The sequence below is a fragment of the Nanorana parkeri genome, unplaced genomic scaffold (genome assembly GCF_000935625.1).
Source record: "Nanorana parkeri isolate BGI_ZX_2015 unplaced genomic scaffold, ASM93562v1 scaffold632, whole genome shotgun sequence".
Taxonomy (NCBI): Eukaryota; Metazoa; Chordata; class Amphibia; order Anura; family Dicroglossidae; genus Nanorana; species Nanorana parkeri.
The window spans coordinates 622,311-650,043 of record NW_017306900.1 but is presented as its reverse complement, the minus strand read 5'-3'; the positions used below and the strand labels follow the sequence as shown (position 1 = coordinate 650,043).

The 27,733-nt window shown below is 40.3% G+C and overlaps 1 protein-coding gene across 4 annotated transcripts in view; it reads left to right on the top strand.

Annotated features, from left to right (window-relative positions):
* Window positions 1-740: 740 nt before the first annotated feature.
* SEMA6A (semaphorin 6A) overlaps window positions 741-27,733 on the top strand; it is a 198,364-nt gene continuing 171,371 nt past the window's right edge. For all 4 annotated transcript variants that reach the window (XM_018563109.1, XM_018563106.1, XM_018563105.1 and 1 more), the window contains exon 1: window positions 741-870. The gene's annotated coding sequence lies outside the window, so the exon portion shown is untranslated. The remainder of the gene's footprint in view (window positions 871-27,733) is intronic.

Below are 27,733 nucleotides of genomic sequence, written 5' to 3'. Positions count from 1 at the left end.
CTCAATTCTCGTACGATCGCGGGATTTCCAACGATTCTCGTACGAGAATCGAGCAGTGTATGGGCACCTATAGATTGTACAGTCACATTGCATAGTGTATGGCTATCTTAAATTGTACAGTCAGATTGCATAGTGTATGGCTATCTTAAATTGTACAGTCAGATTGCATAGTGTATGGCTATTATCTTAGATTGTACAGTCAGATTGCATAGTGTATGGCCATCTTAGATTGCACAATCATTGTGAATGGCCAATTTGAACAATCAGTCATCAGATAGAAGAATCCGATGTGTGGTGTGACCTCTGGTTTCATGGACGATGTCACCATTCATGAAATGAAGGCTCGGCCCCCGTCCGCCGGCTGTCAGGGATGCGAAGGGGGGTGAATCCAGTGTGCGGATCCGCTCCGGGTTTTGCGGTGCCAGTAGCAGACAATCAGTAGGCAGTGGGCGAGGCCTGCGGAGAGGAGAGGCTGAGCCGAACTCCTCGCTGAATCCAATTCAATGATCAGCAGTCAGTGCGAAGAGCAGCTGCCGTGTTCTGCCAGGAATATCGCTGGAGTTTTAGGGGGGAAGCCTTGCACCTCACTTGTCCAGCCCGCACCCCCATGCCATGACTCGTCCCATACAAGGCTGAGTGGAGTCATTGTGACACTTGGATTTTTGGAGAAGAGGGATCCCGGTGTTGCCCCGATCTGTGTATCTACAGCACAAAGTGCAGCGTTTGTCATCCCGATCGCCTCCCATGTGTAGTAATGACTAAGGATTGCCAACGAGTGCCTACTGGATCCGCTTTTCCGGAGAGATCCCTCTCAGTGGATTACTAATGGGACTCTACAGGAGCTGATCGTGCATTGCCTCTGTTCCCAAGGTACGGTGCTGAGCTATTGTCATTGTGTGTCGATGTATGTGTGCTTCTAGGAATGGCTGGATGGGCATGGCAGGGATTTCACGGGGGATCTGTGTGCCCCCCCCCCACCCCCAGATAGGGAGCCCCCCACATACAAAGCCAATGGAGGCTCCTTCTCTCATTTGTGAGTGAATGGCCTGGAACCAAGCGTGCAATTCTGTCATTATGGAAACTTGGGATCGCTAATTGTCGCTTAGCCCCCCTGTCTGTGTCCTCAGCCCTCTGTCTGTCTGGCTTTGTGTAGCGATGCCCAGATCGCCACTCACGGCTTTAACCAGGATCAAAGGGTCGTGTCAGGGTCGCCCTATATCTCCGTCCGAGCCCCCTATCCTCTCATTCCATCCAAATCCTGCTGCCCTCTTCTCCTGCGTACATCGCACTGGCACACCCACCCATGGATTCTGGGGTTCTCGTCTATAGCTCAAGCCGAGGGCTCCGCATTCTTCACAGGGATGTGCCAAGCTTCCAGATGCTATAGGGAGTCCTTTTAAAGTTTAATAAATAGGTCACTTGGCACGTTGATGTGATGCACTTTTTAGAAGTGTAACGAGATTTGTGACAGCGAAGTTGGTGCCAGGGGAGGATTTAGGGCAGGGAGGCTGGCAGGCAATTTCAGCTTATTGCACGGTCATCTGCCTACTGTGGGGTATTACTATGTGCCTATTGTGGGGGCACTGCCCACTGCGGGGACTCTGCTTTGTGCCTGCTACGGTGCACTGCCTACTGTCGGGTATTACTATGTGCCTATTTAGGGGCACTGCCCACTGTGGGACTCTACCTTGTGCCTGTTATGGTGCACAACCATGTGCCTAATGCTTTGTGCCTGCTACGGTGCACTGCCTACTGTGGGGTATTACTATGTGCCTATTTAGGTGCACTGCCTACTGAGGGACTCCTGCCTTGTGCCTACAATTGGGCACTGCCATGTGCCTATTGAGGAGTGCTGCCCACTGAAAGACTCTGCCTTGTGTCTGCTATGGTGCCCTGCCTACTGTGGGGTACTATTTTGTACCTATTAAGAGGCACTGCTCACTGTGGTACTCTACCTTGTGCCTGTTAGGAGGAACTCTGCCTTGTGCCTACAATTGGGCATTGCCATGTGCCTATTGAGGGGTGCTGCCCACTGAGAGACTTTGCCTTGCGCCTACTATGGGGCACTATATTGAGAGACTCTGCCTTGTGTCTGCTATGGTCCACCGCCATGTGCCTGTGGAGGGGCCCTGCCTACCTGTCATCTGCCTCTTCTGGAGCAGTACCACCTGCCTTCCGTGGGACACTGTCATTTGCCTATTTTAGCGCATTGTCACGTACCACCTGTCCACTGTGTGGCTTTATGGTCTCTCTCCTTCCTCCTGTGGGGCAATGTAATTTGCCTATAATGCCTGCTGTGGGGTACTGCCCAGTTGCTATCTGCCTCTTGTCTATTATAGAGCAGTGCCACCTGCCTTCTGAGGGGCACAGTCATGTGCCTACTGTGGCGCACTGGCATCTGCCTCCTGTAGTGCACCATCAGCCTTAATGCGCTCTCTCCACAAGTGCACAGTGGCTGGTGCGCTGCTCTCCCCAGTGTATGAGAGCCAGTCAGCTGAGAGTAATGTTCTCTAAGTGCTCTGGCTGTGAATTTGAACGAGAGCTAGTAGGAGCTTTGGGAAGCCGCCTGTAAATCCCCCCATGTGTTGTTTTCCCTGCTGCCTTATGGAGCCTGCTTCTGCTTGGTACATTTGAGGAAATGGAGCAGAAAGTGAGGGAGTTGGTGGGCTGCCTGAGTCCCAACGGGGCCCTACAGCAAAATAAGATCATTACAATAAAACGTCTGAGATGGGAAAACAAGTAGCTCCATCACAACAAACATACAAGTGCCAAGATTGGGTGCTAACCACCACCCAGTGCCAATCTAAGGCTAAATCTGTTAGGCGCAGTGATCTGTGTAGGGCAAAACTGTTGCACAGGGCCCCTCGGGGCAATTAAATGGTTAAATGAAGCCACTAGTGCTTAATGAAGGAATGTGCAGGGCACAGAACAGAATGACTTTTTCCTTTTGTGCCTGGAGAGTAATGTGGGGATTTAGGTTCCATTGATTACATTAACATAGATTTTTTTCTATTTTTTTTTCTATTGCTAGAGTAGAAAATACACAAGTGGTGCCTGGAAGACACAACAAAGGTTAATTGTGCAAAACCAGAGTGTCTGCTGTGTGTCTGCAGTACCTTGTAATTCCGACTCCCGGCTGTTTCACGGCTCCAAGGAAGTCAATTGTGCCCACAGCAGTGACTCTGCTAATGGCAATACAATCTAAAAATGCTTATTTCCCTTAAGCATGCTTCTGCTTTTAACCGCTCTGTCCGGAGTCATTTCTTGATGGTCTTGAGTCGGTTTGATTTTGTCATTCCCATTTCCAAAGTACTAAGCCAGGCAACATAAGAGAAGGGCCTGTTTAAGTCTCATCTGGATCAATGTGCTGCACTCAATACACATGTGGGCATTTCAGTGAACTGCTTTTATTGAGCTTTGATAGGAAGCACATTTGCTGTATTGCTGGGATAAGGAAAAGCCCAGGCTCCAATGATAAAGTATTAATAGCATGTATAGTACAGGAAGAAAATGTTTACAGCGTAGTTACTGTGCTGCAGTCCACTAAAATAGAAAAGACATAAAAGTCAGCTACGACTGCTTGTCTACTGGTTGCTGCTTGCCCTGTACTATCTTCCAGACTCCGGGGGCTGTAGAAGTTAACAATTAACTCACTCTAAATTGGTCAGTCATGTCTCCAATCTGGAAAGTAGACAGCATTGATTTGTCTTCAGTTGGCATTTGTGGTCCTCCTCCTGATTCTAAGCACTCTTTCATTTTTATCTCAAAAGCAAAGACTAAAGTACACAATTGGACCATATTGACAAGGCTGCTTGTATCCTGTTGACCACATTTATATTGTAACAGCATTTTAAATACCATTTCATGCTTCTTGTTGCCAACAACCGAGGCTACAATCAAATTTGCAACACCGATTAACTGGGTGCCTACATTGTAGGACAATCGGACCTTATTGTCAAGGTTGGTTATATTCTGCTGACCATATTACTTGTGTATAGGCAGCTTTTTAAATGCCATGCATGCTTTTCATTGCCAACTACCGAAGCTACAATCACACTGCAATACAGATTAATTGGATGCATACATTGTAGGGCAATCAGACCTTATTGACAAGGTTGGTTATATTCTGCTGACCATATTACTTGTGTATAGACAGCTTTTTAAATACCATATATGCTTCTCATGCTAACTAGCGAGACTACAGTCATATTGCAACACCAATTAACTGGGTGCATACATTGTAGGACCCTCAGACCCTATTGACAAGGTTGGTAATATTCTGTTGCCCATGTTATTTGTGCATGAGCAGCTTTTTAAATACCATACATGCTTCTCTTTGCCAACTAATGAGACTACAATTATACTGCAACACCAATGAACAGGCTGCATACATTGTAACCCAACAAAGAGTTAGCGTGTGTAAGAATGATAGCCTGATAGCTATGCTTTTCTCTAATACCGCTTATGTTATAGCACTGCATATCTTGTGATCCAAACATTGTTCTTTCCAAGTCCTTTTTACAATGTGTCAAATATTAATGATATCTTGCTTCAGCTGAATAGAAGTTTGTAAATATTTGGGTTACATTCTTTTATTGCTGACTATAGTCACATCCTGATCACACCTATGGCAGTAAAAGAAGAAAGCCCAATAAGCATCTTTAAGTTCTAATTGCATTTTTTTGGTGTGCTTTTAAGTTTTTAATGCTGTCTGAGTCACATGCCCTGTGTTCTGCTAATTCTGTTTAGTTTTGATGTGTTGAGTGATACGCTTAAGCAAGCTCTTTAAATGGATAAGCGAGTTGAAATGTATCTTTCCTTGTGCATATATTGTTTTAAGACGCATGGATTTCTAATACACGGCTACTTGAAGATAAAATCAGGCTGGGGCTCTTTTCCTGAGCTAGCTGTGTGGGAGACTAGCCTGCTAAATGCATTGAATTGGTAGGGGTCTTTTAGGGTTAGACAAGAAGGTGCCTTTATTGCAAGACCTGCCAGGGTGCATATCCTGTGATAAATCCAAGGATGTGTTTTGTATAGATGACAGCAAATTTGTTTGTATGGTTGTTTTAAATTACAAAGGGAACTCCTTCGTTTGCTTTGCCAGCTCCACAGACTGACATTTGAAAAAGGGGACATTGTGCAGTGCTGACAGATAAAGTGACTGCACTACTGTTTTTCCTTCTCTTTTGTTTGTCTGCCACTCATCATTATATCAAAGGCAGAATTAATTTATTTTGTGATAACGCCGCCACAGGAGCGAGGCTATGTTGGGGGAAGCTGACTGTGAAAACTTAGCGCCTTGCCTACTTTTCTTATCTCAGATGTGCCCAATGATACTCTTGTTCCAAAGTTTTAATTGTAACCCACCAGTAAAGGTGGCATGTTAAAGGGAGTGACATTTATAGCTGACTTATTTTGTGTTTTAAGAATTGATTTAACGAGAGCAGGGCTTATTTGATAAGGCCGAAAATAAAAAAGGGGACAATGGGAATTTCTCAAGTGGTCTCACTTTACTAAACTGATTGCTGTACTCTACACTCCATTTTTGCACTCTTTGGCTTGCCTTAATAAATATAGAATCCTGTGTATATAGGATATAAATGCATGAATTGTGCTTGGGTCCCCTAGTGGACATTGTAAGATTTGCAGTGATGGATTACTCCCTACTTCAGGCTATTTCTCAGCACTTTCTCTATTTTGTGTAAGTTCTTACACCATCACTTAAATAATGCCTATTGTGGAGCGACAAGTTGTTTCTTTTATGAAGACCTTACATTTGAATGTTTTGCTTTGTCTGCGTAATGGTTGAAAAAGAAAAGGATTTAGGCTGCCAGGGAAGGTTGCTTTCATCTTTGAGGCAGAACACAGGGAGTTAGCTGCCTTGCCTTCTTTAGTTGTTTTGGCAGCTAAACCGGTTAGTTAATTGGTAAACCTGGTGGTCCCTGCGCAGCAGAGTAATACTTTCAACCACATGGTTTTTTTTTTTTTTTTTTTTTTTTTACAAATTTAAACCGGGATTTTGGAATCGCGACCTTTTTTGTTGTTTTTTTTTTTTTTTTTTTATTGGCAAACTTAAGACAGGAATTTGGAAATGCAGCCCTGTTGGTTTCCTCTGGCTAACCACTGATAGAACAGTGGATATGGTCAAACAGGCATTCGAAAAATGGTTTCCAACTGGCCTTTTCTTTTAAAATTGCTTGGATTAGTCTCTGCAGTAGAGACCCTGGGTAAATGCTTTACAGGGATTTCCTTGGCATATTTCATGTTTATGCCTAGGTATGTTGAACATATTAGATTCAGCTGCTTTTTTTTTTTTTGTGCACCATGCAATGTATATTTCAGAATATTTACATTTACATCCCCCTCATTATATGCAGTGGTTTTGCCTGTTATGCTGTGTTCTATTCCACTGTCAGCCAACAGTTATTGGTCAATGGTATTTCTGTAGTCTCCGCTGAAAGTAACTCCCTTTATACTTTTTCTACATGCTGAAATCAGCAATAAGGAATGTGTAACAAATTATGAATTTACAGGTCAGCCTGACTGCACTAAACTTGCTAAAGGTCAGTACCTTCTTGCTTGGTGTGTTCTTGAACATATCAATGTACATTACACAGAAGTCCTGTGTGGCTTATTTATCAATAAACATTGGCAAAGCGTTTTCTGAGACATTCTGATTTCTCCATATCCGATTTTTTTTTTTTTCCATTTAAGTACCATTGTAAATTGGAGATTATGATTGGTTGCTATTGGAAACCCCAGATTGCTCCATATCAGATTTTTTTTTCCATTTTAGTGCCAATGTAAATTGTGATTGGTTACTATTAGATACCCCAGATTGTTTAAGATAATATTTTCCTCAGACATGTTGGTACATTGAGCCTGTGTGTTTGTGTAAATCTGTACCATTCATGTGCAAAGGTTAAATTTAATTTTGTTTTAAAAATATTAATTAGTGGATTTTGTGTGTGTGTGATTCTGTAAGAGGCAAATCTTATTTTTCTGCTGTATACATTTTCTCAAATCTATCTCGTAGGCAGACCATTAGTATCTATTTTTTTTTTAGACTCGTATACACTTCTAAAGACGCATATACACTACATTGGCATCATTCTAAAGATACATACTGTATACAAATTTTTTTATTCATATAGGGTGCCAATAAAGAATTACAAAGCAAGGCAAGGGTTGTGCCAGATATAGAATACATACATGATATTGCTTGGACCTTAGAAAAGACTGTAGGCCCCTGAAAGCTTGTCTTGAAAATGGTAACTGCTAGTGCAAATTTAAAACAATTTTAATCTTATAAAATTAAGAAAGGCATTACAGACCCTACTCGACTGTTTTGTTGCAATAGTTCACTAATAGAGCTACAATTACCTGAAGTATATTTGTTTAAACCTAGCTTGGCCACTAGGGGCACTCTTCTCTTGTATTGACAGTACGGAATTTCATTCAAGCTTAATGGGTTGTATGAAAAAAAATTCTAAAGAATTAACTCTGTAGATAGATTTGGTTTCAAGCTTCTTTGCCAAAGTCCTCTTATTCAGTAAAGTCTACCCCCAATACTACCCTGCTTAATACAATGCTTTAATTGATAGTGTTATTTATTTGGTTTGTATTATAGTATACATAAATGCCTAATGTAACTATACAGTATCCACTAAGCCAATTATTGTTTTGTTTCAATGGTCCTTGTGAAAGTTGGAGCATGAAAGCAAATGGCAATTATTTTGTAAACCCCTCAGAAAATATTTTGACCGTGGGTTTTTGTTATGCAAATATAAAAGATGCTGCTTTTGGCACTATTTGGAGACCTTTTCATAAAGGACATCTACTTGTTAAATCATTCAGTCTTCATCAATTTTACGTAAGACTGAGAAGCACTCAGATGATCAAAAATAGCGTTTTATATGTCGCCCCCCCAAGAGGGACAAAAATTACACAGTAGTCTTTCTTTCGGTGATCGAATTGGTAATTTAAAGGAGGGCACCTGACCTCCTCTGATCATTGGTTAAAAGGTTAATCTCATTGACAATAATCTCCTCTGTGTCCTTCATACCTGTATAATGACCCCACAGCTGTTGAAAGAACAAAGAGGTTTGGTGATGAGGTGGAGCTACACCTTCACGTTGCACCTTTCTTATGTGAACTGTTTGTATTATTGCTGAACAATTCCTTATGGAGTGTTTGCGTTTGCTACTCTAGCTGTCAGCTTTTCTGTAGCGATTGCTCTTTAGTTAATTCCTCCAGCATCTTTAAATTATGGCCTAGCGATAGATAGCTACACTGTTGCCTGATCTTCATCTATTAATCATGGAAGCTGCTTTTTATGCTGTTGCCATGGCACCGGGGCCTTAGATAGTGTTGGGGTGCCTTGGGGAAGGCTCTCTGTATAACAGGACTTGCTAGCCTTGCAGTTATTTTGGCAGAAGCAGAGCTTGAAAAAGAACAGAGAGCGATATCCAACATTATTCAGGATTGGATTAAAAGAGGCAACTCCTCGACGTGTCTCTGTGGACCTTGTTATATGAACATCCAGCTGATATGTTTTTTTTTCCGGGGTATATTTCTCCTTTGTTCCTAACAACATTTGAAAAAAGGATAAAAGTAACCTCCCCTTCTCTGAACCATCAGCAAGAGTGAAGATTGCTTTTCATCACAACCGGTGATAAATGTCCAGGCTAATGAGTGTTTAGGCCTTTTAATGCAATTCAGGTAATTGTGTTTAAAAAAACCCAAATCTAAGCTTTGACACAAATGGGGCCATATTTTAACCCGTGTTTATTTGTGCAGTCACAAATTGGTATAATTTGATAGTTCGTTGTGCTGTGGGTTTCAGCAAATTGCCTAGTGTCTGATATATTATAAAAAGCCCTCTAGAAGTCACCTCATTAACAAATCTAGTAGCAGACTTTTAAGTTAGCAGTGAAAAGAACAAAGTCCAAAGTGCAGTAACCTATAGTAACCAATTGGCATTTACTTTATTGAGGTTAGCCTAGTGGAAGTTGGATTTTGATCGGTTACTAATGGGTGCTATACCTTTTTCGCTTTTGTTGTTTACTCGGGCATCAACTTAAAGAGGACCTTGCCTTTAAATGCAAGGTCTGCCTGTAATGCACGGGGTCGCCTCACCCTGTAAAAAATCGCTAGCTGAAAAAAAACCCATTGTATTTTATACTTGGCTTAACCCTATATACTGCATCTCAGGCAAGATCTTGAGAAATGCAGAGCAGCCCAAATCTCATGAGAAGCTGTGCCTGCAATGGACTGGATTGAGATTTTGAGGTACTTGTTCCCCAGGAATTCATCCTATGTGATTAGCATAGTAGAGGTGACAGGTTTTCTTTAAGGCAACATCAGGGGTCTATCAGACTCTTCATGTGACCTCCTGCATTCTGTTAAAGCTGATCAAGCACAGATGGTGCTTGACCAGCTCCTTCCCCCAGATAGAGCGGTTTGGCATTGATCGGATGCTTCTGATGCTGAGCGCCTACCCCCCCACCCCCCGGAAATCGATAAAAAGGGTGCTCACTCCTCTACCACAGCTGGTGGTGGCTTCTTACTTGCGAGTGCTGACAAAACCTTTACATCGGTGGTAGTGAAAGGGTTAGCTCAAACCTTTCATGGGAGATGCACAGAGCTGTTGACCTCGCCTGAAAATGCCAACTGCCGGGCTATTCTGGTCTGCTGGCTTTAATACTATGTCACTGACAAGGAATGACAAAACAGATCAGAAAAGTCAGATTAAAGTCAGCAATTCTTATTTACATATGGCCATTCAAAACCAAGCGTGCCAGCATTACAGCCAAGCAATTTAACACCAAGGGCAAGGGGAGGTCAGCAATAGCAACTTGTATGTGTCTCTCTCTTTGGCATTGATAGATTTTCTTTATATGTAGCAGATAAAACTGAGCTACATTTCTTTATTACTGTAATTCTTTCTTTATGTAGTGTCAACATATTGTTCTACATTGTAAAGAGAGCATGAAGCAGCAATAAAAACATTATAACATACACCAACACATGAAACAATTAGAGAATGTTGCCTAGATGTTCTTTCATTGATATCTAAATACATGAAGCTTTATTATAGCTTGAAATTAAATCTATCATAGACTATAAATTTGTCTTGTTCAGTGCTAACATACTGACAGATCTGGGGCACTTGGAGGTCTCTGTTTTGGTCTACCTTTCTTTGTTTGTGCGATCATGTTTTAATGAATAAGCCCCATGCTGAGTGCAGCATGCCATCTGCTCCCTCTTTCCAATTGCTGCACCTGAAGGAGAAGCTGTGATCAGTTACTCAGTGTAGACCGTATGGATCCCTTTGTCCTTATTGCCACCAGAAAGAATGAAATTACATATTCTACAGCCAAGAGCATATTGTCAATGCAATATGCATTATATAGAAATATGCTATTAAAAAATGTCTTGTGTAACAAAAAAATTAGGTTGAGCCTAAACCGAAATTACTGATCCAGTTGGTTAAGCTGCCCTTTGGGGGCCTCCTAACATAGTTTCAGCAGTACATAGATTACATTGAACAGGCCATTCCATGTCCAGATGAATTCTCATGTGATGTTTGCATGCACTGACAAATTTTGGTCACCACATTTAATTTTTTTCCCCCTTTTGTCATTCCCTATCCAGTTCTGATGACTCCGATCAGATTTAAAGCATTTAATGGATTGCTGATGGCCTAAATCAGGCAATTAGCTATATTTAATAATGCAGAGTCAAGCTTTTTTAGATTTGAGTATTCTTTGGGTGGCAAGATATCAAGCTGAGGGCTTTATACTCAAAGCATTAAGTAAAGATTCACCATACTTTCTACTAAAGTTAAAAAGACTCTACTCTGAATTCTTTTCATCTGAAGGAATGTCTGGAATTGTTCTCGGCAGCAGTTCTGCTGTACAAAAACTCTTGTGAGAAAGCTTGTATAATGCCTGCTGTTTCTGCTACACCTGACGCACATCTGGGTGATATTTCAGCATTGATGGACAAGGCCTATAATAGGATACGCATTTATCTTGGTCTATTTGTTGATTTGTTGTGGATTATATTGGGCCAATAGACTCTGTGAAATGGAAATGTTAAGACCATTAGAAGTCACAATGGTATTTGGTGCCATAAAGCAAAACTGTGCTTAGAGATATGTGGGCTACCCTTGCTGATCTCTTTTTAAAAAAAATAGACGTTGCCTAGCTATATCTGGCTTTAATACTGACCTAGAGCCGGTATTCATCAAATGACTGTAGGTCCTGAACTGCACGCTGGTTTCAAGTTTTGTAAGTTGCCAATGCCTCCTTGTCCTTTAATGAACAGGGTAAACGTTTTGTTTTTTTCTCAGAATGAAGCTGGCCATATACGGTATGTTTAGTCTGATTGTACCACCCCTGCCCAATATTTTAGATTTATTAAAATACAATCCAACCAATTTTTGTATCCAATCAGGTAGGCCACTACATTACATAAGTATTGGTAAGTATAAAGGAGATTGTACAGTCAGATTGTAACATGTGTAATCATAAAGAATAAGCAGTAATTATTGTACAATTTTTAGAGGTATGGTGTGAATATATATACATGTGTGCAGCGTGAGCCACTATGGTCTTCCATCTGCACCTCTCATGGTTGGGTGAATTGGCTTTTTAAAAAAATAGATATTGTTTGTCTGTATTGATAAGTTATGGTGCTATAGAGATAGCCAGTGTTCTGGTTACTGTCATACGAAGGTATAATCACTTAATGTGCACAGGTTGGATCGTTTTTTGCTGACTGACCGGATCCTGCAGTATAAGCCACTAAGTAGAAATATAAACCACAGAGGGCCATAATAAAAAATAATGGAAATGTAGTGGTCTGTCACTTATTCCTTTACAGAAACTCCTTTTGTTTAATTTAAATGCAGCATCCTGTTCAGTTATTCACAAATTCTTGCAACAGGCAGGTATTTCTTACCAATTAATTAAGTAGGATAGACGTACTGGTTACAGGCTGAGGTGAGTGTCATTGGAGTATACTGCCTGAAGAACAAAACAGGAAACCTTATCCATTCTGCATACTCAATGACTTATGCTGTATTTTTCTACCTACATGATCGCTTACACATGGATCAACACTTGCATGTACCTCGGGTTCTGTCATTTTTGGATAAACCCTTGGGTATAAATCTTGGATTCTATCTTTCACACTGCTATTTATTTATTCATTAATTTCTATGTTTCTCTACTGCAAAACTGAGCAAAGTGTGTTCTAGTCACAAAGGTGGACTTTATTGGCAAAATCAGAGAATATTGTTTGATGTTTGCATATGAATATTATTATAGTGCTCACCAGTACACTTGTCAATAAATATTGAATTAGCATGTTTAACTCTTTATATAGAGAACAAGTGGTTTAATAGCATTGACTGTGAAATGAAATGTACTTGCTACACCAGCATCATGTAAGCCAAGGAGCGTATTATAGGTCAACAATGAAGCACTTTGTCATACAAAATTGTAATTAAAAAAACTGTGTCTTGCTTCTCAAAGTATCTCCGGGTAGAACTCCGCTCGGTTGCCCCAGCAATGAGTCAAATTACTTGATCTAGTGTCACAGCGTGTAGGGTTTTATTATGAAAATGGTACCAAGAAGAAAATGTCTTTACCAACCTTACCAAGAAGAAAACAACCTTTACAACCTTTTACAGTCATTATCTCAATCAATTCTGGTCTGCAGAAATAACAGTTGAAAGGTAATTGTTTGTTTGCAATGGACAACAAGATTGCTGTCTTGTCTTGCTAAAGCATCCCATAATTATGTTAAAGGCAAAATCCTGGCAATGGCGAGCAGTCATTTGTCAGCAAGGCCACATGACCAAGCTGACCAATGAAAATCTCTTCTGTGACTTCTTTCTTTCAAGACGACATCCTAGAAGAAAGACCATATTCCTTTTGCTTGGCCTTGCTGACAAATGACTGCTTGCTTTTGCCAGTTATTAGATGCCTTACAGTCTCCAGTGCTATGCATTGAATTATTATAGTGTGTGCCCCTATAAATCAGCTGTTGGGGAAGGTGTTGTAAGTTCACCTTTAAAGGAGAACTATGAGGTGAGTGCTACAGCTCGCGGTATACTGAGCTTAGGGTGACGGGAGGACGCTAGTTTGTGTCCTCCCATTACCCTAAGGAGAACTATGGGGAAAAGCCTTAACCCCATAATTCTCCTTTTTTTAAGTTTGGATACACTGCTTTGCAAACCTGAAAATCTGGTAACCTGTTGATTTTAGTATCACCCCTTACGAAAGGTGCTATTTGAAGCACAATACACAAATATTGAAATGCATTATTTAACTAGATATTGATATACATAAATACAGCTGCAATATCTTGTGTTGTACCTTTTTTTTTGTTATATATTTAGTATGAATGCATTTGATTTTATGTACTAAATGTAAAATTACTGCACCCACATGCATAATGATCATCACCGTTCTACAGCTGCAAATCTAGAAGCTGTAACTAAAAAAAAAGTAAACTATTTTAAAGGCAATAAAAAGGATAATGTGGCTTTTATTGTGACTAGCTACCCTAGAATCCCAGACGCCAGAATTCTTTGGGGAATAGTCTCACGCTTTTAAGCACCACGGTAGTGTTTGATCTTGCTGTCTAACTTTTACCATAGCCTGCAATTAGCACCCAAACCTCCGCTTCTATGAAAAGAAAACATGTGCTAGCTTATCCTCCTCTCTGTGTGGTGTGTGGATGAACTCTCACTGGAAAATGGATATGACTTGGTCATATTACAAGGAGAGCAGAATTGATCAAATCTGAGCTGTGCTTTTTATCTGGTTAGTATCATGTGAAATCCCTTTTAGTTCAGCAAGATTGTCATTCTATAACATTAGGTGCTGAGCTGTAAGACAGCTTAAATATCTGGCTTTGGTCAAAAGAAATTTTGACTACAGTGGTCGTTTCCAACCTTTTTATCGCTGAGGAACCCTTTGAAATAGTGTTCAGGTCTCAGGAAACCCCTCTGAAATCTGTTGCGATTTGGCATGAGTTAGTTGACTTGTTATTTTTTAGAGATAATAGAGTGGCATCATCTTTTTCTAATGCAGACAAAACACTTTTTTTTTTCCTCCCAGACAAATACATTTTCACATTTGCTGACAATGGTTATTACTGTGCAGAAAGCTTAGTGAACCTTAAGACAATAGAGCTGTGATGATCTGGATGTTGCCAAGCAGGTCTAACAATGTACTCCCTTGTTTTAAGGGAGTTTGAAGTATGAAATTATTGGCGCACAGTCTTGGCCAACCCATATCTTGGGAGCAGCACCTTCTGTAAGCTGCATGTCTAGCAGTAGCTCTGACTATGAGAAGTGCAGAACTAAGCTGCATAAATGCCTTTTATGAAAAAGCAAATGCTCATCTTTTGCTAACATCTGAATTTTTAATTCCAATGTGTGATTAACAAGTTTTAATGCTTACAAACCTTGCAGCATCTAACCATAAACTTGAGAATTATTTGTACTTTCTAATTGGGATGATGCCAAATCTTAAGCACACTGACACATGATCTCAGTCAGGCATCCTGTGTTTTCCATATTTGATACAGAATAAAATAAAATTTCACAAAGTACGGCCGAGCCATTTCCTGAGTCATTGCGGCAGCATGGTGGTACTGTGGTTGCTGTCTTGGACTTGATTCCAGGATGCTCCTACAGTTCATGTGGTTACCAGTCCTCTGGTAATATATTTGTAGCCGCTGCTCTAAATAGTAATTTTCAATGTTTCATGTATTAAAGTGTAAGTCTACCCATAACTTATGGTTTTGGGTGGAAGCCAGTCGAGTGAATCACTCATCAGCGCCTCTTAAAGCTGAACTTCAGACAAACGCCTACATACACAGTTGAACACCTAAATATGGAGACATTTACTGACAAAGGATTTGTACTTGTGTCCCTCTAGTTCTCAGATTTTCACATTTTTACTGATCATAGTGTACATTTGCATTATTTTAGCGTTGTTAGTAATGCAACAAAATGGAGAATTCAATTTGCACTTTTGCAGAAGGGGGCTAAGGATTTATAGGAAGAAAAATGTTTTTTTGTTTTCTATAACTGTGAGAACCTTGCTCTATTTTTCCCTGCTCATCATGACCACACAACATGCCCACTGTGATTACCCACACAGTTGTGTGGTTAAGATTAACCACACCACTGTGGCTAGATCCAAAAAGTGGCAACCCTATTTCTGACCCTTTGTCAGCTTGAATGCCTGAACTCGATTGGCTGTACATTTTGAAAAAGTTGTTTAGTATAAGCTTTACACTGCGACCTGTGCACTTGAGTCTGTGTATCATAATAGACTACCTGAAAAATGATTTTAATGTTAGGATTGAAAATCTGTATGATGCTCTTCATAAACCCGCATTCCTGTGAATGTTTAGGAGATTTCCCGTTACTGGGTAAAAGAAAATGCCTTTTATCTGACTTAGAGTTATGTTCACTGAAGGTTTTAGCAACTTCTCAGAGCTTGTGTTCACTGACCCTATGAGAGGAGTTATTTCTGGTCACTGGTCCTGTTCTTATCTAACAAACGCTCTGCTATAGCCTATATTTTACTTTTGTGCACACAATTACTACGTATGTAATTGCTAAATTGCGAAAGACAGAAAACCGTTATGAATGTGTTTGGTGTTTTTTTTTTTTATTTTACGAAAACTATTTCACAACCAATTTTGTGACATAATTCATAATAATTAGCATTAATAATGTTAATTTATTTAGTTCTCTTTTAAATGTAGTGTCATAACACAACCTACAGTATAAAATGAAGGCAAAGCCTTTTAGGTGTGTCCTATGTGGCTTTTGTGTGTTCTTTGTTTTTACACTGTAGCTGTGTTTGACCTACTTGGATAATTTATATACTGTTGCTTTTTTATTGCCTGATCTCCTTCAAACACTGTCATAGACCTGGTGTGACACCTATAATTTATTTATATGATTTCCAGTTCTAGGTGTTTGCTGGTCTTGCAGGCTCTTGGGAGAGATTGATGAATGATCCTTGAAATTTTAGAAACAGATGTTAGATGATTTTATCCTTTTGAGAGCAGTGAAGACACATTCACCTTTGTTTTAATTTGTTGCTGGTTAATTTTTTTTTTGTTTTTTATTTCCACAGTGGAGAGCATTGACATTCGTGTTGTACAGGGGCCTTGCATGGTTAATGCTTTTTTTGTTGTTTTTGTCATCAAACCTTTTTATAACGGTATGAGGGTGGCCTCGATGTTTGAAAACACTGTATTGAGTTAACACAACACACCAGGTTGGAAAGGTGTGAGGGTGGCCTCAATCTTTGGAACATACTGTATTAACACAACACACCGCGTTGGAAAGATGTGAAGGTGGCCTCAATGTTTAGGGCACACTGTATGGAACATTTTGAACACCCTAATATAACATTTCTGTGATATCCAAGCGGGGGTGTAACTAGAAATCACAGGGGCCCATAGCAAACTTTTGTATGGGGCCCTGTGATTGCTAGTTTTGCCACTTGCAGAGCCCACCTGATATACCAAACAGTCCACCTGAGGGTGACCCTGCAGAGCCCACCATAGACTATCTATGGTGGGCTCTGCAGGGTCTCAGATGGGTTGCACACCTCTTACCTGTCAGCGCTGTCCGCCTCCGTGGTTGCCGGGCCCTGCCTCCTCTTTCGCAGGGTTGCTATTAGGCGGGCCCCGCCTCATTCACGGCGAACGCCGGCCTCTTCTGCCGCAGCTGCTGACTGTCACTGACACAGCTCCGCAGCGGCTGTGAATGGAAACGCACCGTGGCTGCTGCACACATCACTGACAAGTTGACAGTGATATTCACAGCTGCTGCTGAGCTGTGTCAGTGACAGCCAGCACCCTTACATGCCATTGCGACCCAGGAGGCCCACACGGCATCAGAGGGATGCCCTGGCCGGGCCCCCCTGTGCCCGGGCCCTATAGCGGCCGCCTGGGTCCCTATGGCGATTGTTACACCACTGTATCCAAGTATTTCTTAAAAAACATGCAGGAATACTAAGTACAAACCATCCTCTTCACTAATGAACTACAAACAACCTGCCTTAAGATTAAAGGATATGTACTATTTCTTATGCTGTGCTTGTATTCTTCCTCTGTTTCTGCTGATGCATGTTACTTTTACTCAGCAATGTAGCTCTTGTAGGTTTGGATTAATTGGGATGCTTAGGCATGCATCTTGGTGGTGTCAGCATAAACTGTTGTGTATGCTTTTTGCAGAACTCTGCATAGAGGGCATGGATGTTTACTCATACTGTTCTTGCATATAAAAATTATATATACTTTCCTATATGTGTACAGTAAAATGGAAAGTCAGGAAATGTTGCTTGTATTTCTTCAAGTACAGGATAATTCCAGTTGATACTGCTGGTCATTTTGTGTATTTGTAACTTACGGTGGACTGAACTGAAATCTCCAACAATGTTCTCCGCTTTCCCACCTGTCTTCTATGAACTATAAACCTACTCCCTTCTCGGGACACAGAAGCGATCTGGCGACAGGTAAGTCGCCAGGATCGCTTCTGTTGTAAAGCCGACAGTCGGCTCTACAAGTTTAAACAGAGTCCCGGCGGCAAAAGTCGTCGGGAGTCTGTTTAAACAGCCCCGATGCTGGCGACGTACACTGTACGTCGTCAGTCACGAAGGGGTTAAAGGAGATGAGGAGAGAAGGTTTTTGTAGCCCAGATTTAGAAGAGCAGACAAGGATGACAGTGCTCCTCCTCCATAGATATAGTGCAGTGAGCGAGTCACCCTAGGGCAGGAAATAGTCACCAGGTAAAAATAAAGGGAGAAAAAGCCTGAAAAAAGGAAACTAAAGCAGCCCTCACATCTAAGGACTGATGAGCTATTATATCTTTGTTTTTGGGTTGAGATATGTTTTAAACTTTTGTGTCCTTTTAGTAGCCCAAGCTACTGACCACCTACAAGTCCCAGAAAGCTCTCATGCAGTATAGTTATCAGCTGGAGGGCTGCAAGATGGCTTTATATTGAGAAAATTCACCCTTGGATGGTCTCAAAATCAGTTCCTTTGTGTCCAAAGTGCACTTATTTTATTTAACAAAGAGGCTCCACAGCAGATCATCATCTCAATATAAATCTACACACATCCTCCACATTTCAGCTGAATTGGTGTCTGTATATTGTTTAAGATGCCTCAAAGGATAGCTTGTTCATACTATGCTATGCAGTTCACAATACAAGCTTTTTAAGTCCATTGGCCACATACTGTAGAAGAGAAAGGCAAAATAAAAGTATTCTAGACATTTTTCTCCATTGTTACCATTCTGTTAATTCTAGGAGAGCAGACATGACATTATACAATGATATGTGACAGTTTTCAGCTCCAGATGGAACTTCCACAACAACCATTTAAATTCCTATTGTTGTTTTGAATATGTAATTATTGCTTACCTAGGTGTGGTTTGGGTGGTGGTGTCAGGAGGTATTGTATTCCCACTATGCCCCTTCTCTAATGTCCTGATAATACATATGTCCATATTCTTTTTCATTTATCTGAAAACCATTATCATTGTCTGTAATATACAATTTTCTGCAGCCCATTGTTGTTGTAGATTGTTTTGTTTGGATGCTTTTGTGTTCTCGCCGTCTGGTTGGAAAAATGAAGCACAGAAATGTAATAAGCTGTTCCACATGTGTGTTTATATTTATTTCTTGGCTTTTGAAAGATTTTAAAATGCCAAAGATTCTGCTTGTGACCTGAGCTATGTTTTTTTTGTTTTTAACCCTGAAAAAACTCAATTTTTATTATTTTTTATAGCGATATCTATAATCAACTAGCAGTATAACGGTGGCTGGATACCACACCCCAACATTATAATTTAGATAAAAATGAAAAACATTTGATCGGACTTTTAGGGTAGCCAAACTTGACAGGTTAGTTCTGAGCTGGGCTGTGGCAGACCAAGGTAAACCTTCTATCTGCCTCTGTGTACCATGCTCAGAAATTTGTGATGCTAAACAAATTGCATGAAATCTTAGAAGTAATATGTATGGCCAATTTTTGTATTTTCAGTTTTAAATACAATATGACCTCTTGTCACCATAACAGAAAGTGGTGGAAATCCACATTTTTTTTGAGCGGTCACACGAAAAAGAGGTGATTAGTAAAACTTCCATTGGGGACATTTGTTCTGGTGGCCACTGTTTAAAAGGGGAATCCCCCTCCCTTTTGTAGAGATTTCCTCTCACTTCCTGCTGCTTCCTTGGGACAGGAAATGAAGAGAAATCTGCTGCTGCACACATGGCAAAAAAGACGTGTTTTAACCCTTTCTACTCTATCCATTGCAAAAAAAGTTTTAGCTATATACACACTTGAATATTTGTACACTCTAATCTCAGGGTATCAAAACTTTGTAGGTTACATAGGATATTGCCCTTTTGACGCTGTGCATCATTAACAAAATAGCCCCAAGAGAACACAATAACACTGAACTTGTGTTTTTAAAATATCTGCTATATTTTTTTTTTATTTTTATACTGGAACCCCTGCCAGAGAAGATTGCCAGGTCCTCTGCAGCTCTTCTTGGTCAAGAACACACCCCAGGCAGTTGATTGGACAGTGAACATCAACTGCTCACTCTGCTGTCTTCTTCTGTCGGCATATTCCTCGTCAGCACATGAACATGCAACAGATTGTCTCCTAATGCTGGCTCTCCTGTGTTGAGGGTTAAAGAAGGCTGATATGACTGATTCAGGCACTAAGGTCATGGTTAAGCCATTTATCTCCCTAGAGTTCAGCTATAAAGAGATGAGCATTTTTTATTCACATTTTCTGCCTGTAAGGTTATAGCAGGTCACTGCAGGGAGTCCTGTACAAGGAACAGTAACATTCATAAGGCAGCCTTTACATTCTCACGATATACGAACATTTGATTATGATTTGTGCATGAGTATACTGCAAGCTGCCTATATGTTTTGCCTTGACTAGTATTTCTTTGCTAAGTGGGTCTTTTAAAATTGAGTACTGCAGGCTGGTCCAAAGGGCATCTTTAAAAGGCTACGCCTGAGTTTTGCAAGCTCCAAGCATGAGATTTCACAGTTAGTTGGATTTGGTTTATTATTTAAATTAATTGATAGAATCCATTTAAAAGGCTGCCTAGTGCAATGTATTTATGCTGATGCGACCGAGAGCCTGCTGTTAATGCATAAGGCTGATGGAAAACTCATATTCACCCAAGCACGGGTTCCATATTTGACGAAATTGTGTTTTTAATAAAAATTTGTGATCTCAAAATCATTTTCAAATTGAAAGGCGTCTCAGGCTTTTGTCAGTTAATGTGGAAATGCGCTGGCCGCAAGAGTGTGGCATTCAAGTACGTCATTGGAATGTTTTGTGTCGGCAAAATAAAATGCTTGACCTGTAAGTATGGAGCTTGGTGTGTTTTTGCAGAATGGATCAATTTGCATCTCAGCTTAACACCAGTGAAACTGTATATCCCTTTCAAACCAGCCATAAGCACCTTCCTAAGCTTTTGAATAGCACTGTATAGCTCAAATGAAAGAAGACTGGACGGAACATGCCGTGACATGTAATACAGCGGGAGCAGATTAAATGTTATGGTGATGCTTTATCGGCCCCAATAATTTAGTTACTGTGATACTGCAATGATGCCAGCAGAAAAGAAGACTTGCGGCACGTAACTGTTTAAATAGATTGATTATTATATGGCCGCTAATAGGTAGATCACTCATCGGGAACACTTCAAAGTTATCCCTATATGGCCCGATCATTGGAAGCAATGCTCTTACTATTACGTCGCTGCTGTTTTTGTCTAAATTTGTGCTCCGTGTATATGCCAGCAAGCTATCATAGATATGTCCATCAGACTATCTAAGGCCCCTTTCACGCGGACTGATCAGGAGAAGACCTGATTTGGATTGCCTGTGTGAAAGGGGTCTAAGAATAATGGCTCAAATTGTTTTTGGTGTTGTCCATTATTAAAGCTGAACTCCAGGCAGATATAAAAGGTGTTAATGCAGCTCTGTAATAATATATCATGGTAATTTTTTAAATGCAAGCAGTATAAGTACCTACAATTGGCTTGGTATTGGTCTCTTGCAATCCCTGTTCTGAGTCCCAGAGACTAAAGGACTCAGATGCAGTCCAAAGAGCCAATCAGGGGTGCTGCATTGCAAGTAGATTGCTGATGGGATGAGAGAGCAAAGCAACAGAGAGGAGTTCATAAGTCTGCTGCTTCTCTTTTCAATGTGCAGTCCCAAGCTGAGGGAGGGAACCTGTGTTTAAGCTGGATGCCCACAGCTCGAATTGTGGGCGAAACCATCAGAATTTGAGCTCTATGGGTGGCCCTAGTGGCAATAATCGGTTCAACAAAAGTCAAATTTTCAATCGACTTTGGTCGAAAGCGCCAGATGTAAAATTGGCTGAACAGTGCTTGCATCCGATCAAATGAAGGTACTGCTGGGGTATAAAGTAGCCGTGGGAGCAGCAGCTGCTGAATAAAATAGCTGGCAGCAGGGATTGCTTTTTCCACACTGTGGATGGCGGACTTCTCTTGTTCAGCCCCCAGGGCTTAATGGGAAAAATCTAACCATGTGTAGGTAGCCTTACTGAACTGCAGCAGAGAAAAAAATGGTTTATTCCCCTGCCAGACGGTCTGTGTGATGTGGCAGAGCTGTGTAATTCTCAAGACCTGGCTTGCCATAAAAACATCTGTCATATTTACATTTTTATCTGTGTATTTACATGTTTACCTGGAGTTTAGCTTAGACAGTGATATACTGCTAAAAGCTATCCAGGAAATATTGAAACAAAGACATGCATAATTATATCAAAGTTTTTATGAAAGGATCAGGGAGCTGACCCCCTTCTGAAATTTGCAATTTTTGCGATGACCCACCTGGAAAGAGTATGTGTTTCAGGGAAGCTGGAGAAGGGTCCTTGTGTGTATATTTGTCGGCGCCAGTTACTTCATTGAATCAAGAGAGACAATTTGCTAAGCGTTAGTCTTAGAAGAAAGGTTCAGCAATGGCTGCCTTTCCTTATAAAGTACTGGATGGGTAAAAGCAGAAACATGACTGTGAATGTGTCACGCCAAGCAGAATTGTAACTTTTTACTTTGATACATTCAATGCCAAATATTTAGCAGTGGTAAATCGTGTTTTTGGCACTCTGTTGTTCAAACCTCTGATTCTCACACACAGCTCTGTTTTCCTCAACATATTCATAGCGCTGACAATTGCTCTGAGATCTTTAAATCTAGAGCTGAATTGTTTAAAACCTGCCAGTGAGAACAAATCACAGAAATTGCTTTGAGACATGTTACCCTCTCATGGCACTTGAAGGAAAACTTTAGTCAAGACATAAATTGCTAGTAAACGTACATGATATAAAGTTATGTACAATTGGTGGTTTTAGTTTGGAATGTAAAACCTTGACATTGAGTTTACAACCTCACAACTCCCATTCTCCTTACCATTGTTTAAATAAGGTGGGCAGCATTATGCTCATCGACACAGGCTGCATTGACTAGTGGGAATCTTAAAGGTAACTGGAAACTCAGGTCGTGGGCAGGTTTTTGGAGATTAAGTTGACCAAAATGTTTCTTATGTCCCTTTTACTTTAAAGGATATGTAAACCCCAACAATGCCTTTTTTCTCTTACCTGGTCCATTAAAAATAACATTCAAAGCATTTTGGTATATCTGTCCCATAAGTGCACAAAAATGTTGATCTAGCAAGGAGAGTAAAGCTGGCCATATACTAGTAGGTTTCCGAACAAACATTCGTACGAATGGTGCTTTCTTTACGACCCAATAATGCCATCTGACACTTGACGGATGTCGATCGAAATATTTTGATTTTAACATTAGAGTTTCATGAACGAAAACCACATTCACGATTAGAATTTCATTCACTCGATAAATTTTCCATGCTGCTCCCTCTTTTTTCACCACTACGGTCAAAATAGATAATCAATTTGATCCCATCAACTAATAAAAAGGTAAATGAACGTTCCTTCAAAACTCTTTTAGTAGTGTATGGCTAACTTAAATGTTTTGTGTTACTGGCTGAATTACTAGATGAAAATAAAGGGAAAAAACATTTACTACATCTAATGACTGGCAAGCCACAACATAATCATTTTTTTTTCCCCTTGAGTTACAACAGGACTGGACAAATCACAGGAGCCAAGTAACCATTGCTTTTTAACTACCTTCCGTCCATGGCCGTTTGTGAACGGCCGGACGGACGCCTGCTAGGAGCGGGAGGGCGTCTTGAGACGTCCTGCCCCTATTGGTATGAAATTCATTTCAGTACAGCGTTGCATGACGGAATAAACATCAGTCAAAGTACCGCAGTGCTGAATACTGAAAAATGGCCTGGCCAGGAAGGGGGTGAAACACCATGGCCTTTAAGTGGTTAATTACATCTGGCACCTAACTTTTGTAGTGTTTTCTAGTTGTTGTCAATGGAGCTGGCTTCTAAGAGAAAAACCTGTGGTTTCCTGAATCGGACAGACTGTCTCCTGAATTCCATAGTAATTTGTGCACACCTGGGCTACGCTAAGTTTTAAGTCACATGATGAGCTTCCAGTCTAGTCACATATATTCTTCGGTTATTCATTGGTAGTGATTGTCAAACCAGGTAAATCAGAGTCATCAATATTTAAATATACTTAATTTCTGATTTTTCATACTCCTATGCTTCTAAAAGAATTCTGGCCTACATTGCCTCAGAGTTGTTCAGAATTGGAATATTTGTATTCCACATAGCTGTCTTTACCATTAGCTTCTGTTATTTAAAGGTCATCTACTGTACAAGACCTTCTGATGTGACCCCTTCCCCCTATAGAATGAGCCTCGTGCCTCCTAAATTTGGCTAATCATTTAAACCTAGCATTTTTGTGCATACATAACAAGAGGTAATTTCTTGGAGGAAGGCCCTGAAGCAATACAATAAGATAATCATCTGTTTCTACTTTTTACCACGAGTCAGTTTAAACATAATATGTAAATCCCCCAGTTACTAAAGAGTATGTGTTTTGTGCCAGCTTTCCTTACAGTTTAGCAATGTGGAACATGTCCAAACGCATAGATGCCTTTTGTGAACTGTTTTTAGGATTCTTTTGTTTACATCTGATTTCATGGTTTAATACTTGCATACAATCTTGCACTGGCATCAAAACCAATGTAATTTACACAAAGCAGTGTTGTCGCTGTATAGTGTTGGATTGTGTTGCAAGACACTGCAAGGGTGAATAAAAGTAGAAATGTTTCAAATAATAACTTCTTTGCTATTGCATGTTACCATTAAACTGTCCATGATAAAAAAATAAGCTAAAGCAAAATGCTGTTTTAATATTGCGGAAAACCTGATTTTTAGACAAGTCATATCAAGATGTCTTTAGGATAAAAACATGGATTATCATTCCAACAGATTACAGAGTAGACAATATGTAGATCTCATTATTAATAGTAGTATAGTTATCTTGTTAATAATTGAAAGTTTAAACCACCCGGAAAAAAAACAAATCCAATTTTTAGTGTTTTTACTACTTTTCATTACAGAAGAATGTAGCAGGAGGAATTAATCTGACCATACATGGCTCGAATTTTAGCTAATTCTTACTAAATCGACCAAAATTCAAGCTATGGCTGGCCCTGTCGGCACCCCCCAGCTTGACGAGTCTGTTTAAAATGAAAATAAAATCAACAGGACCAATTGGAAGATTAAAGGAGAACTATAAGGTTAGGGCTTTTCCCCATAGTTCTCCTTAGGGTAACGGGAGGACACAAACTAGCGTCTTCCAGTCACCCTAAGCTCAGTATACCGCGAGCTACAGCTCGCGGTATACTGAGACGCCGCAGCTGAAGTGGATCCCGACAATTATGTCTGGATCCGCCCAGCTGCGTGAGTGACAGCTGACTTTGCCTATCTAGAGGCAGAGCCAGCTGTACCCGCGCCCTCCCCCGTCCGTTCCGCCATTCAGCGCTGGAGGATCGGAGGGGGGAATCCAGCCACTCCCCCGTCACGGCAGAGAGCTGTGACAGGATCGAGAAGTGAGCGAACGCCGGTATGTGTTCGCTCACTTCCCTATCTACTGAGCCGACCTGTGACAGTCTCATTGTCACTGGTCGGCTAGAAATATGAGGTGAGTTAAAAGCACTCACCTCATTGTTCTCCTTTTAATAGCTGAACAGAGATTGCATCCTAGATTAGATGGTAGTCACTGTTCAGGTATCCATGGTTGCTGCAGCTGCCTGAATTCAATAGCTGGTAGTAGAGCTTCTCCATCTACATGGTGTAGCATGGACAAAGCAACTGATTTTTTTATTTTTTTATTAGAAATCTCTACATGTATGACTAGCCTTAGACTGTGCAGTTAGAAGGGGCAATGTCTTCTACTCCTAGTAGAGCATTCCACCACCAGAGTCTCCCTAGAGATGTAATAATTTTGCAGATAAAAAAAATAACTGTAAAAACAATGGGATTATTTATCTAAACCGAAGCAGACAAAATCTGGAGCAGTTGCCCATGGCAACCAATTAGCTTCTTCAGTTTGTATGGTTAAACTTTGAAAATGAAAGAAGCTGGTTGCCATGACAACTGCTCCAGTTTTGATAAATTCCCCTCAGTCTTTAAGTGAGCTATCCTCTTTATGTAGACTGTGCCTTTTTAATATGCACATATTTACCCATGTTTCTCAGTTCAAAGAACATCCTTAGACCATTTCTTTGCATCTTTAAAATGTAGTTTCCTAAGCAGTTGGTCAACAGTGTCAAGGAAAAGATGGCCTGAGAGACCAAAGAGATTACATTGTGTTCTTGTGTCTTCTTCCATTTATGCTTCAGGAATTGAATCAAATTGCTCCATAGTGAGGCTGAAGGTCTCTCTAGATTGAGCCACGGGCTGCTGATGCAGAACCTTTTTAAATGATAAATGATGAGGGCTAAGTATGTGACTTGTTTCATGTTGTGAAGGCTTTGACTAACTTGCCTATCCTATGTCAAAATGGGAAACCATCAAAATAGCTGTCATACCTTAGTGAGTCCTTTTATACCTAGCTGCAGGAAGAATCTAGAAGTTAGATCTTTTCCATAGGCCATTATTGAAGCTAAATAGACCTTTGGTGTTGGCCTGTTTTATCTGTTACTGGAGATTGTCCATTTTACTGTCAAGAAAATCAGAAGACTTATTGCCACCTATTTCCATCCATCACCCAAAGTAAAGCATTAAAAGAACTAAAATAAAGCCGTATTTTTTAAAGCTCTGACAGATGAAAGCCCTATACATGTCAGACCCCTTTAAGGATTTCATACCGCTTTTAACACGTAGCAGATTGACATTTTAGGAGGTCAACCCTCATCCCAGCTGCAGCAACATGAATATCTGGTTATTTTTTGCCAGTACAGTCACATTTGTTGTTTCAGCAATGACCATATTAAAAATTTTCAGTTAAACACTGCAGTTAGGTCATAACGTAAAAGTATAGACACTTTTTCGAAATCTTGTATTAATGTTTCTTTATGACCCATGTGTGAATTGGTTTATTCATGGTGCACTGCTCCTTGGAACGTGATAGCATTCAGAATGTAAGAGCTTTGATTGTTTCTCTTCTACTGCGACTTGCATGGAAAACAGTTCTGATTAAAAGAGCTTGGACAAGTTGAATTGGTGATGCTCGGTGCTATTGAATCTATTGTCTTCCCGTTTCAATTGAGACCCATATCTCATTTATAGCACAATATCTGCTCGAATTGTTTACTTCAATAAGACAACACTCTTTCTTGTCTTGCTATTCTTGTCTTTTATCGTGGCAGTTGCATGTACAATCATAACTTTCATCTCAGATATTGTGCTCCTTCATGAAATAGGACACAGAATTATGCATGCCTGCCATACTAATGGGCTAAAGAGACAAAGCTTGCACTGTCTCCAATATCTTGTCCTCTTGCCTCACTCAGCTAATGGTTTAGGAGCATTGGGGATTTGAAGCAAATTAGATGTTTCTTTGGTTTGTTGCTGATTTAGGAGAACTGTGTTTTTAGCTGCTTTTTTTAATGTGTAAAATATAATCTAAGGATATAAATTGTATGTTTGTTTTTTTTAAAAGATTGTCTAGTTGCTTCCTATAAATGTAGACGGATTTAAAAATGTATCAATATCTGCACAAAAAAATGTAGGCTGCTGAGGTGTTTGGGAATGAGTAAAGATCGTCAAATACCTTTTTGTACCATATAGCATAAAAACTTTGATTTTTTTTTTTTTTAAGAACTCCACCTTTAAGATAAAATGAAAATTGTAAGTCAGGTTAATGAAGACATTGGGGGGAATTTGTCAAAACTGGAGCTCTTGCCCAATGGAAACCAATCGGCTTCTTTTTTCAGTTTGTGCCATTAAGATTTGAAAATGAGAAAGGGGTGCTGATTGGTTGCCATGCACAGCTGCTCCAGATTTTGTCTGCTCCAGTTTAGATTAATTCCCTTCATTATTTTGTAGCATTTCTAAACCCACAAAGAAATACTGTATTTAATATATTGGTTCTAAAAAGTCATTGGATGTGGTGGCTTCATTCGGTTAGGTTTTTTTTTAAAGGCTATTTTAAATTTTACTTTCACCTGGTGATCCTGCCAGCAATCCACTTCCTGTCCTAGGGTGACGATGCTTATTTAGTATCTATATCTAAA